This window comes from Thermobia domestica, chromosome 3 (assembly GCF_964235325.1).
Source record: "Thermobia domestica chromosome 3, izTheDome1.hap1.1, whole genome shotgun sequence".
NCBI lineage: Eukaryota > Metazoa > Arthropoda > Insecta > Zygentoma > Lepismatidae > Thermobia > Thermobia domestica.
In genome coordinates, this window is record NC_137456.1 from 325,393,069 (window position 1) to 325,405,941 (window position 12,873).

The 12,873-nt window shown below is 35.9% G+C and overlaps 1 protein-coding gene across 1 annotated transcript in view; it reads left to right on the forward strand.

Annotated features, from left to right (window-relative positions):
• Positions 1-11,084: 11,084 nt before the first annotated feature.
• Positions 11,085-12,873, forward strand: part of LOC145681909 (E3 ubiquitin-protein ligase SIAH1B-like) — a 109,375-nt gene continuing 107,586 nt past the window's right edge. Inside the window, exon 1 of the mRNA XM_081753512.1 lies at positions 11,085-11,200. The gene's annotated coding sequence lies outside the window, so the exon portion shown is untranslated. The remainder of the gene's footprint in view (positions 11,201-12,873) is intronic.

Sequence of the window (12,873 nt, forward strand, 5' to 3'; positions counted from 1 at the left end):
TTTTCCTGGCTTTCCCTCATTGACAAAACGCAAATACGGGGATGGTACCCAGGGATGTAGTCGAGAGTGCACAGCGTTACCCGTTGCATACCCTCTGTTTAATCTTAGTCATTAGAGTGTACCTTCTGCTTCAAAGCATATAAACCCTTTAACACGCAGCCACAAGTCCCCGTCCCGACAGTAAGTCAAGAGTTTGTACAAAGCGCGCTAGTGACTTGTGAAGAATCAAAAGATGCAGTTTGGAGTGCTTTTTAAGTAAACCAGTGCAAATAGCTCTAGAAGAAAACTGTAATGTTGAATGTAAATATAATAATAAAATCTAAGGTAACGTTATTTGTTCAAGCTTTTAAAAATCATTTACCAATTTTATTTAATTATTAAGAATTTTCGTGTGATAAGTGTTGAGTAGGTTTGACATAAGACATGTGAATACCTCCAGATGAGGAATTATTATTCCAAAAACAGTTAGAATAATAATGAGTGTTCAAACCATTTTGTTCCAGTTTTCTATGTTTTATGTTGTTATTAGTGATATTAAAGGTATTTAAGAAAGTGTTCTAGTGACAAGTGTGAGAACAATTAAAAGTTATATTGAAGAAATGGACGTAAGTAGCTTCCGGTGAAGATTTTATCAAAGTTAATGTCATATCTTATATTTTATCCAGAGTTTTGATTGTTACTGTTGTTACTAGCAACTATTATTTGGATGTTATGATACAGGAAGGAACCAAAACACAAAATAGTTAGTTTTAGGATGAAGGCATAAATGGATGCAAAATAGCGCATTTTTGTTCTGACTGTGAGAGGATATCCAAGCGTCTTGAAGATCAATGGCTGTGATATTTCAACTGCTTAAAACATTGTTCTCTGCTGAAGAGAACCAAATTTATTTGATACTTTTAACGTAAGGTATATAAATATTTTCAATATCACGCCACTGTTAATGCATAACTATAAGCAATACAGAACCTATTAATTAAAATATCATTTCATGTCTTAATGATTTAATAGAGTTAAATTTGCGCACACTTTTCTTACTTATCACACATCGGGTACACTTTTCTTACTTCTCACACATCGGGCACACTTTTCTTACTTATCACACATCGGGTACACTTTTCTTACTTCTCACACATCGGGCACACTTTTCTTACTTATCACACATCGAGTACACTTTTCTTACTTATCACACATCGGGCAAACTTTTCTTAGTTATCACACATCGGGCACACTTTTCTTACTTCTCACACATCGGGTACACTTTTCTTACTTCTCACACATCGGGCACACTTTTCTTACATATCACACATCGGGCACACTTTTCTTACTTATCACAAATCGGCACACTTTTCTTACTTATCACACATCGGGCACACTTTTCTTACTTATCACACATCGGGCGCGAATATTACTTCTCACACATATGGCCATTGATGCCGAAAGCCCAGAAATCTAATTCCTAATCCTAATGCTAAGAACAACTTAAAGAAAGTGTATAAAATGAAGATAAATAAAAATAAAACTTCTCGGTAAGGATTTATAAATGGATTTATGAAAAAGAAATACAATGAAAAATGACAAAATACGCCCTTAAATAATATAATATCCTAATATTTATGCCACAATGCAATAAAATAAGATATTAATAATAAATACACAATGCATTAAAACAAGATAAGTAATATGACATACTAAAATGAATAAAAAAATTTCGCAAGATTATCCACAAAATCAGGATAATTTACACAATATATTCACTCATTTTAAACAAAGTAACCTCTTAAGACAAATCCTATACAGGGTGTCCCAAAATTTGCGTATCGTGATACATTAGTCAAAATGACGTATAATGTATCAAGTTTTTATTCATTATTCAAACGTTTAAGCTATTACTTCCATTTATTCAAACAGCTTAAAAGCACTTTATGTAGTTTCAATCTAATTTCACAGCTATTTATATTTCCAACTTAAATGTTTTGTTTACCGTGTGAACGATGGGCTATAAAATATTTTTCATGTTTCAATAAAATATTTTTCTTTCTTTTTTGTGGAGAATTTGTGAAAGAAATGCTTCTGATATCAAGAAAAGAAAGAAATAATAATTTAAAAAAGACTAAAATATAAACTAACATTGTCTTGAAGAAGAAAAAATAAGACAACTTCCTCTGAATACTTTTGTTTCTTTAATTCCCTGTACAAAAACAATACTTTCACTCACAGATAAGCTAAGCATGTTCATTTCTCTTACCTTTAGTTTTTCTCTCGCCTATACAGTTAGCTTTGCTCTGTATTGCATAATGATAATCAGAATTTCAATACGGGTGTCTCAAATTACAAATTTAGATGTGGTTTTAAAATTCTTCAAAAAGATCGGTCCTATAAATATCGTTCAGTATATTTACAAAGTTAGGCCTGAAAAGGCCCGAGAAATATGATTGTATATTTAAAATTGTGCGGCCCGAGTCCGAAGTGATCTATGATTTGTCGGCCCGAGTCCGTGCAGACCTCTAGAATGGGACAGCTATTATCCTGGAACACTCCACCATTTTCCGGGAAGTGTTCGAACCATAGGGTGTAAATCGTCCCATAGTCCTTGGCAGTGACGCGACCCTCTAGAAGAGTTAGCGGCCCAACGTCTGTCATGATATTGCACTCCAAAACATCACGGATCCATCTCTATGTATGACTGTGCGTATCAAGCAGTCTGGTCGTATGTATCAAAGGGATTTCTACAGACAACCATCCTCGCCTTGTTTGGCAAACTGTGTAGCTGAACTCATTCGAGAATATTACACGTTTTAGGTTATCCAACGTCCAGGTTTTATATCTTTGGCACCAGTGAACCCGCTTTGCGGCATTTGTGCTACAGATGAAAGGCTTCGATATCTCAACCTTCCCAGGGATATTGGCCTTATTCAGGCATCGACAGACTGTTTTCATGCACACAGGTTCTGTGTGATGTGTTCACTTCTACGGTGGTTGCCGACGGGGTGGTTTTCCGTTTTTGTGCAACAATCCTAGTCATTGTAATGACGTTCCTTTCAGGCAGCTTACGTTTTCGCCTGCAGTTGCTTCTCCTGGATGTACGTAGTACATACTTCCTGTTCATATTCACGTATCACCCTAGACAATGTAGCTCGTGAGACGTCATAAAGTGTTGCAGTTTTGAACACATATACACCTTGTAGACGCACTTCTACTATCTACCCTCTTTTGAAGTTGGATATGTCCCGCATTATACCGCTCTATACACACGATTTGACGTTCACTGACAAACTTTTTCTACTGGACTGACTACCAAGGACCCACACACGTGATTCATTGCACAAAAGTTTAATATAAGCTACCAGATGGCTCTGGTGAGTCCCTCGAACATTCTGTTATTTACGCAAATGTTTCAGTTTCAATGTCCATTAACTGTACATATATGTCTGACGGTTACAGCTGTTGACTTTGTCCAAGACTGTGCTGGACAATTTCACTTCTCTTGTTTGGTAATAAAGAAAGAAAGAACGTCCACAATGCGTTTCAACTGACGAAATCATAGTTAAATTTAACAATTACATCAGTGATGTAGTTACCCAGTTCGCGTTGTGAGTGGAATCGAAAATTTCCCTTTAGTAGAAGCACGGCAAGACAGGCTATAGAAGTAGAAGCAAGATTTTAGTCCACCTGCAGCGCCGGTGCGACAGTGAGTGCATGTTGTAGTTCGTAAAATGAGCCCTCCAAGTCAGGGTTGCCATCTTATCTTAAGAAAAATATGGGCGGGAAAATCGGTGTGGATTACTCCTGCCCCCGGAGACGACTAAACGCACGACGAGTCGTTGAAAACAATGTAAATAATCAGTTAAATAACACAAATAACGTGAATGAGTAGAGCAACCTCTTTTTTTATTTTCCCACTTACTGCTCATCACTAGGTTTAAGCAATGTAGGCCTATGCAACAAATTCAAAGCAAAGCAACTGCAATTTATTTGATATAAACAAAGTTTAGAGAGGAAACTATCTGGAATTTTTATCACAAATGAGTGGTTAACATTGTTAAGGAATTACTGACAAAAGTACTACTAAAGTCAAGTTTTATTCTTTGGCAATCATTATAAAACAAATTCACACTGAAACAATTGTAATTTATTTAATATAAGAACACTTTATAGAATGTTTTATTTTTATCGCAAACAAAAGAATTCCTTTAAAAAATAACTGAAACAGACTATTAACTAAGCAAATCCTTTCCTTGGCTATTACCTTCGGGAATAACTATAAATTAAAGACTAGCTCCCAACTACTTTTTTCATGAGGCAAATTAAAAACAAATTTGTTAAATTATTTCTGCACATAAACCTGTGCGTGTAAAAAAATGTTATTCCTTTATAAAAATGACCCAGTAAAATATTAGCTTTGAAAATCGATATAAAGGGACAATATGCAACCCAACGAGTGTCCAGTCGAGACGCGGGACAAATAACTGAAATCCGTACCGTCCCGACAGGATCGGGACGGTTGCCAACCCTGCTCCAATTAGGGGCAGAAACTATAATTATGTAGAAAAATTATCAACAACAAATTATTTTGTACAAATAGTGGCTGATAATGTGAAAATACCTCATCATCAATATTATTTAGTCATCTCTTTCCGAAGGAACGCAGAAGAAAACAGGGAAATTCGTCTACACGTTATTTGGAAAACTCAAATAATCAATTATGACTAATTATACAGTGATTACAAATCGGTCAACCGCATCTTCCGCAAGTGATATGTAAAATATAGTTATTGGGTCTATGACAAAATTGTTCTCTCACGTTAATGTTAATTTAATTCATATGTTAAAGCATATAAAATTTCAACTTGTAATTGAAAGTGTTTAGTGCGTTTTTGTAGTAATATTCAAGTGATGTGTATTAAAATTAAAAATACAAGTTTCACGTATCCTTTTAAAATCATATAATTACACAATATAATATGATATTGTAAATTTATAAATTAAAGCATGAAAATATGGTAATTAATTTGCTCTTTCAATTTTAGGATATTTATACTTTGTATTAGTGCTCATACAACTCAACAATATTCATATTGAGCTGTATCGACACTGGTGGCAAAATTAGAATCTGTATTTAGCGTATATTGCCTAAACGATCTGACCCGAACTCTGTGCTTCCAACCATTTTGTCCAGTAGCTATACGATCGGCGTTTCTGGTGTCCCCGAATGAACGTTGAGACCAACCTATTATATAAATGGCCAGCTCTACATAGGGACATACGGAATAGAACCATAATGTCATAAAAATGGCTTCCTACAGAACAGGAACATTGTGACCGAACCCAATAATTTTATAACTTAAAGTTAAAACATGGTTCAAATATGCACTTATATGGTAGCTAAAAACCGTGTTTTCGTGTTAACTAGGGTCAAAAATGTCCTTGTATTTAATTACATATATAAATAGATGCCAGGATAAAAATATACGACATGCCGTAGAAATCCGAACTTAAATCATTGCAATTGGTTGATATTTTCACCGTATATTACTGTGAGTAGCTTGTGCCCCTAGGTTGGGAACCACTGCTATAAATAGATAATTAATATAAGCACTTTATATTTTGTTTCATAAATACAATTTTAATAAGTTCCCTTACTGTATTCTAGGTGCTAGCGCTGTGACTCAAAGCCACCAATGGCAACGATCAGTAAACAACATACAGGAAGAGAAGTTCCTAACTCCACAGAGCAACAACAATAGTGTACAACACACAAACCTTGACTTGAGTATTAGTGGGATTCATAGTATAGAAGACTTATGTAAAGAAAATGTACAGCCCCATGTACAAATTAATGCAAAAGACTCAGAAGATGAAGATGAAGAAATTAAAGAACTTGAACGCGTTAAGCAAGAGACGAAGGAGGAATTGAGGTGTTTGCAGAAAGAGCTTGAAGAAGTACGGGAATATCTAAACCAGGTAAAAATTGAGAAGCTACGGGAAGTCATGGAGGGTGTGAGTAAAAGCAAAGAAAGTGCAGAAAACCAGACACATTCGGAACCACTAACACAGGAGGATCAACATTTAGATCAACAGAAAACGAGTTTACCCACAAGTCGATATGGCCCTCCGCCACCAGCTATAAAAATATCCGATTTGAAAGGGAAAAAATTAGGAACTGTAATCTCAGATTCAATGTGTAAATATTCTGGTATAGACTCGAACAATCAGCTGAAAACGGCGAATATTAAATTCAATAGTGATAACGTAACACCTTTTAAGGAAGCCAATCCTGCTGTGGGACAAGGCAACGAAGAAGAGGACCTAAAAATAGTATATTCTAGTGAAGAAAACAACTTCAACTCGTTACCAAGATCTAGTGAAATTAATACGAGAGAAGTTAATGCAGCGCCTAGTGAATTCACAGAACTATCTGTTTCTGAATTAGAGCTTTCTTCACAATCTTTCCAAACGCCAAAAATGTTAAAGACCGAAGATGAGCAACTTGACGTCCTCCATGCAGAGCTGGACAACTCAGTACAGCAACAGCAGCAAAAGAACTGAACGAAATATCAACAACGTTGATACCATTATGTGAGAAGTGCAATGGCCCTGCCAGATTCTTATGTCCTGGATGCAAATGATCTTGGTACAGCCAAATGAGTTTCGTTCCAATATAGAATACCATGTATTAAAAAGAAAGGGCAGAATTCAAGATTCTTTTTATCATAGAAACTATATGTATAGAACACAAACGCATTCTGCACATCACAGACTACAGGGAAGTTTAAGTTTAAAACCACTCCCACCGCGCGATGTTGTTGTCTGTAATAATATATTTATTCATCGTTTATGTTCTCTGAAGTCTCCAGACCTAACTCCCCGCAATGTTCACCTATGAAGTGCATTAAAGAAAGAGTGTATGTTATACTTATCCTTGGAAATCTTCAGGAGTTGTGAAATATTGTGGAAGCCAAGAATTCGGTACCTATACATCAGTTAGTGGCAAGAAATGGACTGCCGTGACAATGTTTACCGCACTACAAGGGGTGCGCATGTTGTATTAATCCAAATTAACTTACGGCACCATAGACTAAACTTCAAACTTTCCTGTATCCAGTAATATGTGAAATGTGTTTCTGCCTTTTACAATTAGCATGGGAGGCAGGAATTTTTGAAATCTGTTAATTCTTTTGGAAACACTAGGCACTAAATGATAGTCTAGGCTTACATTACACAAAGAATCCCACTAAAACCTTTTGTATTAAAGAAAATGTATAATACATAGGTATAAGTGAAAAAAATGCATTTCATTTATCACGAAATTAATTATAATTTATCGTATTAAATGGTAGACTTCATTCAGAATATACAGTGATCAAACTACTGAACTCCAATCCTAAATACTTCATTTCTAAGTATAATTTTCACTACAGTGCAATTGATCCGTACGTACAGGTGATCATAAATTTGTGAACCGATGGCAAAAATTATAAACAGCACATTATACGAGTATGTGCTTCATTTTTGTCGACATTCTGAACATTTTTTGTCAAATATTTCACTGTGTTCATGTAAATTCTCTGACAATATGAGGATGCAGAATAGCTATTCGTCGCCAATCTCAACAAATTTTCTCAAAAGTATCACCATGTTTCTTTAAATTCTCTGTACCATGTGAACATCCAAGATACATGCTCGTCGCCATTCTCAATACATTTCGTCAAACATTTCACCATGTATCTTTGAACTCTCTGTATCTGTGAAGATGGACAATAGCTGTTTGAAGCCATTCTAGGCACATTTCTACAAAGTTTTTTTTTTCCTTTTAATTGTATCATGTGAAGATCCAGAATAGCTGTTCGTTGCAATTCTCAACATATTTTATCAAACATTTCTCTATGTTTCCTTGAACTCTCTGTACCATGTGAAGATCCAAAATATCTATTGTAGTGGTTCTATTCTACCACGGGTGATACAGAGGTAAATACTCAGATCCTATAGCACTATACCAAATTTTTAGTTCTGGCAGTTTCTAAAATTTAATGAGGGTTGTACTAGGTACCCCTCCAAAATTTAATGAAGGACCAACGTACTCGTGTCAAAATTTAAAGTGAGTGGTCCTACGCAGCGCTAGACAATGGTCCCTGAGCCAGGAACCCAGGGGCATAAAAGTGTACTCAAACGATGCTAGTGCTATTTTTCGTGTTCTTGTCCATACAACTAACATTAAAGCTTTTAAAAGAACTGCAAAACTTGCATCTGTATATATGTCTAATAGCCATTGCTTGTGTTGTACTGTTAAGGAAAGTAACACTAGTTATAGCCCAGTAAATGGAAGAAAAAATCCATAATTGTCGGGAAAAATTCGAGACAAGCTGAATTTTTGCCAGTTGTTAGGATCCAACTAGAGGTACAATTTCCCAAAAGCCAACACTCCTTCCTCTTGTGCTTTCCCCTCCAGCCCCCATTAACACCCAATTTGCTAGATTTTCTATTATCGCTCATATCTCCGTTATTATTAATCCGATCTCCAAACTCTTTCTACAGGTTTCTTCCTTGAGCCACGATCTAAAAAAAAAAAAAAAGTTATTCTTAAAGTCGGTCTCATACTTTAAGAGATATTCGGAGAAATATGTAAAATTTTACATTTTTATGTGTACGTCTTTCCGTTTTTGATATTTTAACTTTTGTGTATTCTATATTTTGTAGAAAAGCTTCAAATAAAAGTTGTAGAGCGCTTCTTTAGCTTTAAAACTGTGTATTCATTAATATAATTAGAGGTATGGGAACATGTAAATGTGTACATTAAGAAAGGGAAGTGCGTGCTCACCAGTATCACAAACACTGGTGCTGGACAGCCACTTCCTGCGAACTATTTAGTCGACTTTAATATGTCAACATAATAATGGAGTGTTTCGTTGGTTTGCATCAGTGGCGCCTAATGTTAGTGTTGCAGCGTTACGCAACGACCAAAGTACGAGTATTTCAAGAGAAAATATTATTAGCAGTAGTAGTAAAGAACAGGAAAAATTACTTTCTAAAATTCCCATATACTTTAAATATCATATTTTTTACTTCTACAACTGTAAAATACATCAATCCGTTTAAAAGAGCGTAAAACAATCCGTGACAGAGTCTCTAATTTATATTGCGTTGCAGTGAGCATACAACGACCAAATTTGTACAGCGCGGCAATTGGAGTGAATGTTAAGTCTCCTTTCCCCTATCTCATAAGTTAAAGGCTCTGGTCGTTGCAGCGCTTCTGCAAAAATATTGCACGGTTTCCAGTGAACTAGCAGGCTTTTCGCGCAATAAGGTTTCTGAATTTTATTTCACTACCAATTAACAAACGAAATTTATTTTCATGCGTTCATATTTTTAAATTACGGAATTATACTGAAGGAAACCAATATAATGATAATTTAAAAAATAAGTGATCGCAGAATTATAAAAAAAGGAAGAAAGTATGTAATAGAGTAGAAAACAAATGAAAGTAAACAAGCATTTACAAGTTAATTCTTAGCTTACATAGCCTAGGTAATGACAGCTTCTTGTACAGCAATTTGTGAACCAAGTATTAATAAGTCAATATATAGATCCCTCTTTTGTGGATAAAATTTTAGTAATACATACGTATCTGTTTCATAAAATAAATGTATTTTATACTCTTGATAACCTTCCATATAAAACTGTATGATGTTATACGCCACATTGAATTTGGGACTTGTTAGCAATGCTCAGGGGCGCAGCCACGAGGGTGCGTCCACCGGGTCAGGACCTCCCAAAAATTTCGAAACTTGACTAATATTTGTAGACTTTCCTAACGAACGATACTTGTTTAACACAGAGCTGTTCACACTCGCGGGAGTGGCCATCTCGAGGGCATCCGCGCCCTCAAGTTCCATCGCCCTCAATGACGCGAGGACAAGGGTGCGCGAAGGCGAGGACAAGCTACGACAGCGAGGGCGAGGTCGAGCCAGGGAGATGGACAACTCCCTTCGCAAAGGCGACGGTGAACGAGGGCGAGAGCCAAATGTCACTGCGAGGGCGAGGAAAGAGTTTCGACAACGATGGCGAGGATGCGCGAGGGCGAGGAGAAATTCCCAACACAAGGGTGAGGGCGAGCGAGGGCGATGGACAACTCCTTTCACGAGGGCGAGGACCAACTATCACTGCGAGGACGAGGGCACGCGAGGGAAGACAAGCTTCCTTAACATTTAACGTTTTTTTGAATTTGCTGTTTCACCATTTTTAAAGGAATATAATATTTAGAATAACATCTGCCATATCCCCTAGATAAAAAGTTGATGTCATAGCAAGATCGATTGGTCATATTCTTCCTTTCATTTAATTGCAGTATACAATTGAGGAGTTTGATGCAACATGGGCGTATGTCTGAAACATGCAGTTGGGGGAAAACGATGTTCAAAATTTAATTAGTGGTTTTTCTTATATAAAACAATTGTAATATGCCGCATTTTATTCCGATGTTGAATTGAAATGTTACCAGGAGACTAAACAAGAATGGCACAAGTCACAAATGCGTTTGATGCAAAAAGGGCGTTAGCTGACTTACGCCCTTATAACATCAAACCTCTTAATGTATCTTGTGTACTTCTACATAATTATTATAAATAATGCAAATAAATATATATTTGCATGTTTGTCATGAAAGTTTCCGGATAGAAATAGCGCTAAGTTTAGAAACGAGTATGCCTCATTGTTGACCTGCCTGTGCTAGAGACTTTTTAAATAAACAGTGTCTACACTGTCATGTGTAAAGAGTACTGGTAGACAGACAGTCACTCAAGTCATTCAGCAGTAAATTACATAATCTTATAAGACATTCCTCATTTTGAGATTTAAAAAATAATAATAATAAATATAGTTATCGGATCATCTCCAAGTTTCAAGAACAATATAGGAGAGTGAAAACGTTTTAAAATAGAAGCGACAACATGTTTAGTTTGTAACACGGATGGTTTTAGAAAAGTGAAAACGAAAACAATCCTAGTTCCAACTTTCAGTTCCGTGAAAGGTAGAAATATAAGTGCAATGAAAGTACTATAAAAACCTTAGACAATTTAGTCAATGTGTGCAAAGATCTATCAACCACACGCCTCCTAGTAACCACTCGTGCTCACTCGAGACAGGATCAGTGACTTTGGAAAAGTGTTGTGCAGCTTCTGGTTGCAATAGACGCTAAAATATTGTAAGTACGCTCTCAAGTACTCTGTTAGTACCCTTAGTGAAAACCACATAAAACAGTCCTAACGTGTAAACTAGAATGTGAATCTCTTAAGTTATCATGATACTATTATTCATTTTATAGGCACCTTGGTGATGGTTAAGTTTATAGCCTATTCACTTTGTGATACATAATTATAATAAATTAGTTTTCTTTATATCATGCCTATGAAACAAAGTTACTAGATCTATACTACCTCTCTCATTCAATCATGTATTTTTATTATTATTATTATTATTATTTCTTACTTAAGAGCCCTGATATCAAAACAAACACAATAAGTGAGAGTACCAACAGAATGCAGTAGATCAGACGGAAAAAGACTCGATGGAATGACTGTTGCTCATACATGGGCATTTTGCGCTGGGCTCGCACTCACTTCTCTCAACTGGGCTCGCGTTCTCTCGGGCTCGGGCTCATTTCTTTAAACTGGGCACGCCCTCGTGCTCAGTTCGGCTCGCGCTTAATTATTAAATAAATAGTTTATTAAGTTTATGAAAACAAAAGTATGTTCTAAAGTTGATTGAGCAGTAATTTACTTCTTTACGTTTCCAACTTCTGTTGTAAAAATAGATATTAAGTGATATGATACGTCCATGAACAAACGGTTGGTATAGCCTCAGTACGATTTCTTTGTATGTTTTTTTTTCTCCCACCCAAAACCAAGTTTTATATTCACACACACACACACATATATATATATATTGTCACGGTATGCGTGTCACGGTACGCAAAATTAGGGAAAATTCTAAGATCTAAATTTATTCAATCTCATTAATTGGTTTCAGAAGGAAATAGTAAAATGTTTGTTTATTATTTTAAATTGTTGTAATTAGGTTGCAGACATATTATATCATCATATTACGCATTGCTGATGCTTGTTGTTTTCTTCAAGGAATAGACACGAGTCTGCAGTGTCATAAGAATAACAAAAACAAATACGAAACAAATGAATGTAAAACGTTGTAGAAATTATGTCAACATGCACACATTATCAAAATTAGGTAAAAGTGTGAATTTCGCGGACATAAGCTGTCTGGAGAATTTGGTTAATGAAAGAAAATGCAGAAATTGTGATTCAGCACAATTTCGGCTCAGAGATGTAAGAGTTTCAGAATTTGTAATCAAGAACAACAAATTCGTAATCATGAACACGATGATAAAAACCTAATGTTTGAATGAATTAAGGGCAGTCGGTGATCAGTTCCCAAGGATCAGTTCCCAAAGATCAGTCTCCAAGGATCAGTCTGGGAGCAGTCGTCGGAGTCTCCATGATCAGTCATTGGAGAGACATTCTACGACCAGTCTTCGAACAGTCTTGGTGTTAGTCTCCAAGTGTATTCTCGATAGAGCCACTATTGGGAATCAGCTGTGAACAACAGTCCAGTGGACATCCATCCACTGTAAGGAAGTTAGAAGACGAACTTCATAGCCAGAGGTTCGAATCCAGGTCATCGAGGTATGTTTTAATACATCTCTGATATTCTAACGTTGACCAATTCACAAACGGTTATTATGATAATGTGATTTAATACTTCTACTTAACATTTCACATAACAACATCTCACTCTCTACTACGTAAATAAAATGTTTATTTGAAACTTAAACGCTCGTATGCAAATCTATTCAAATATCCT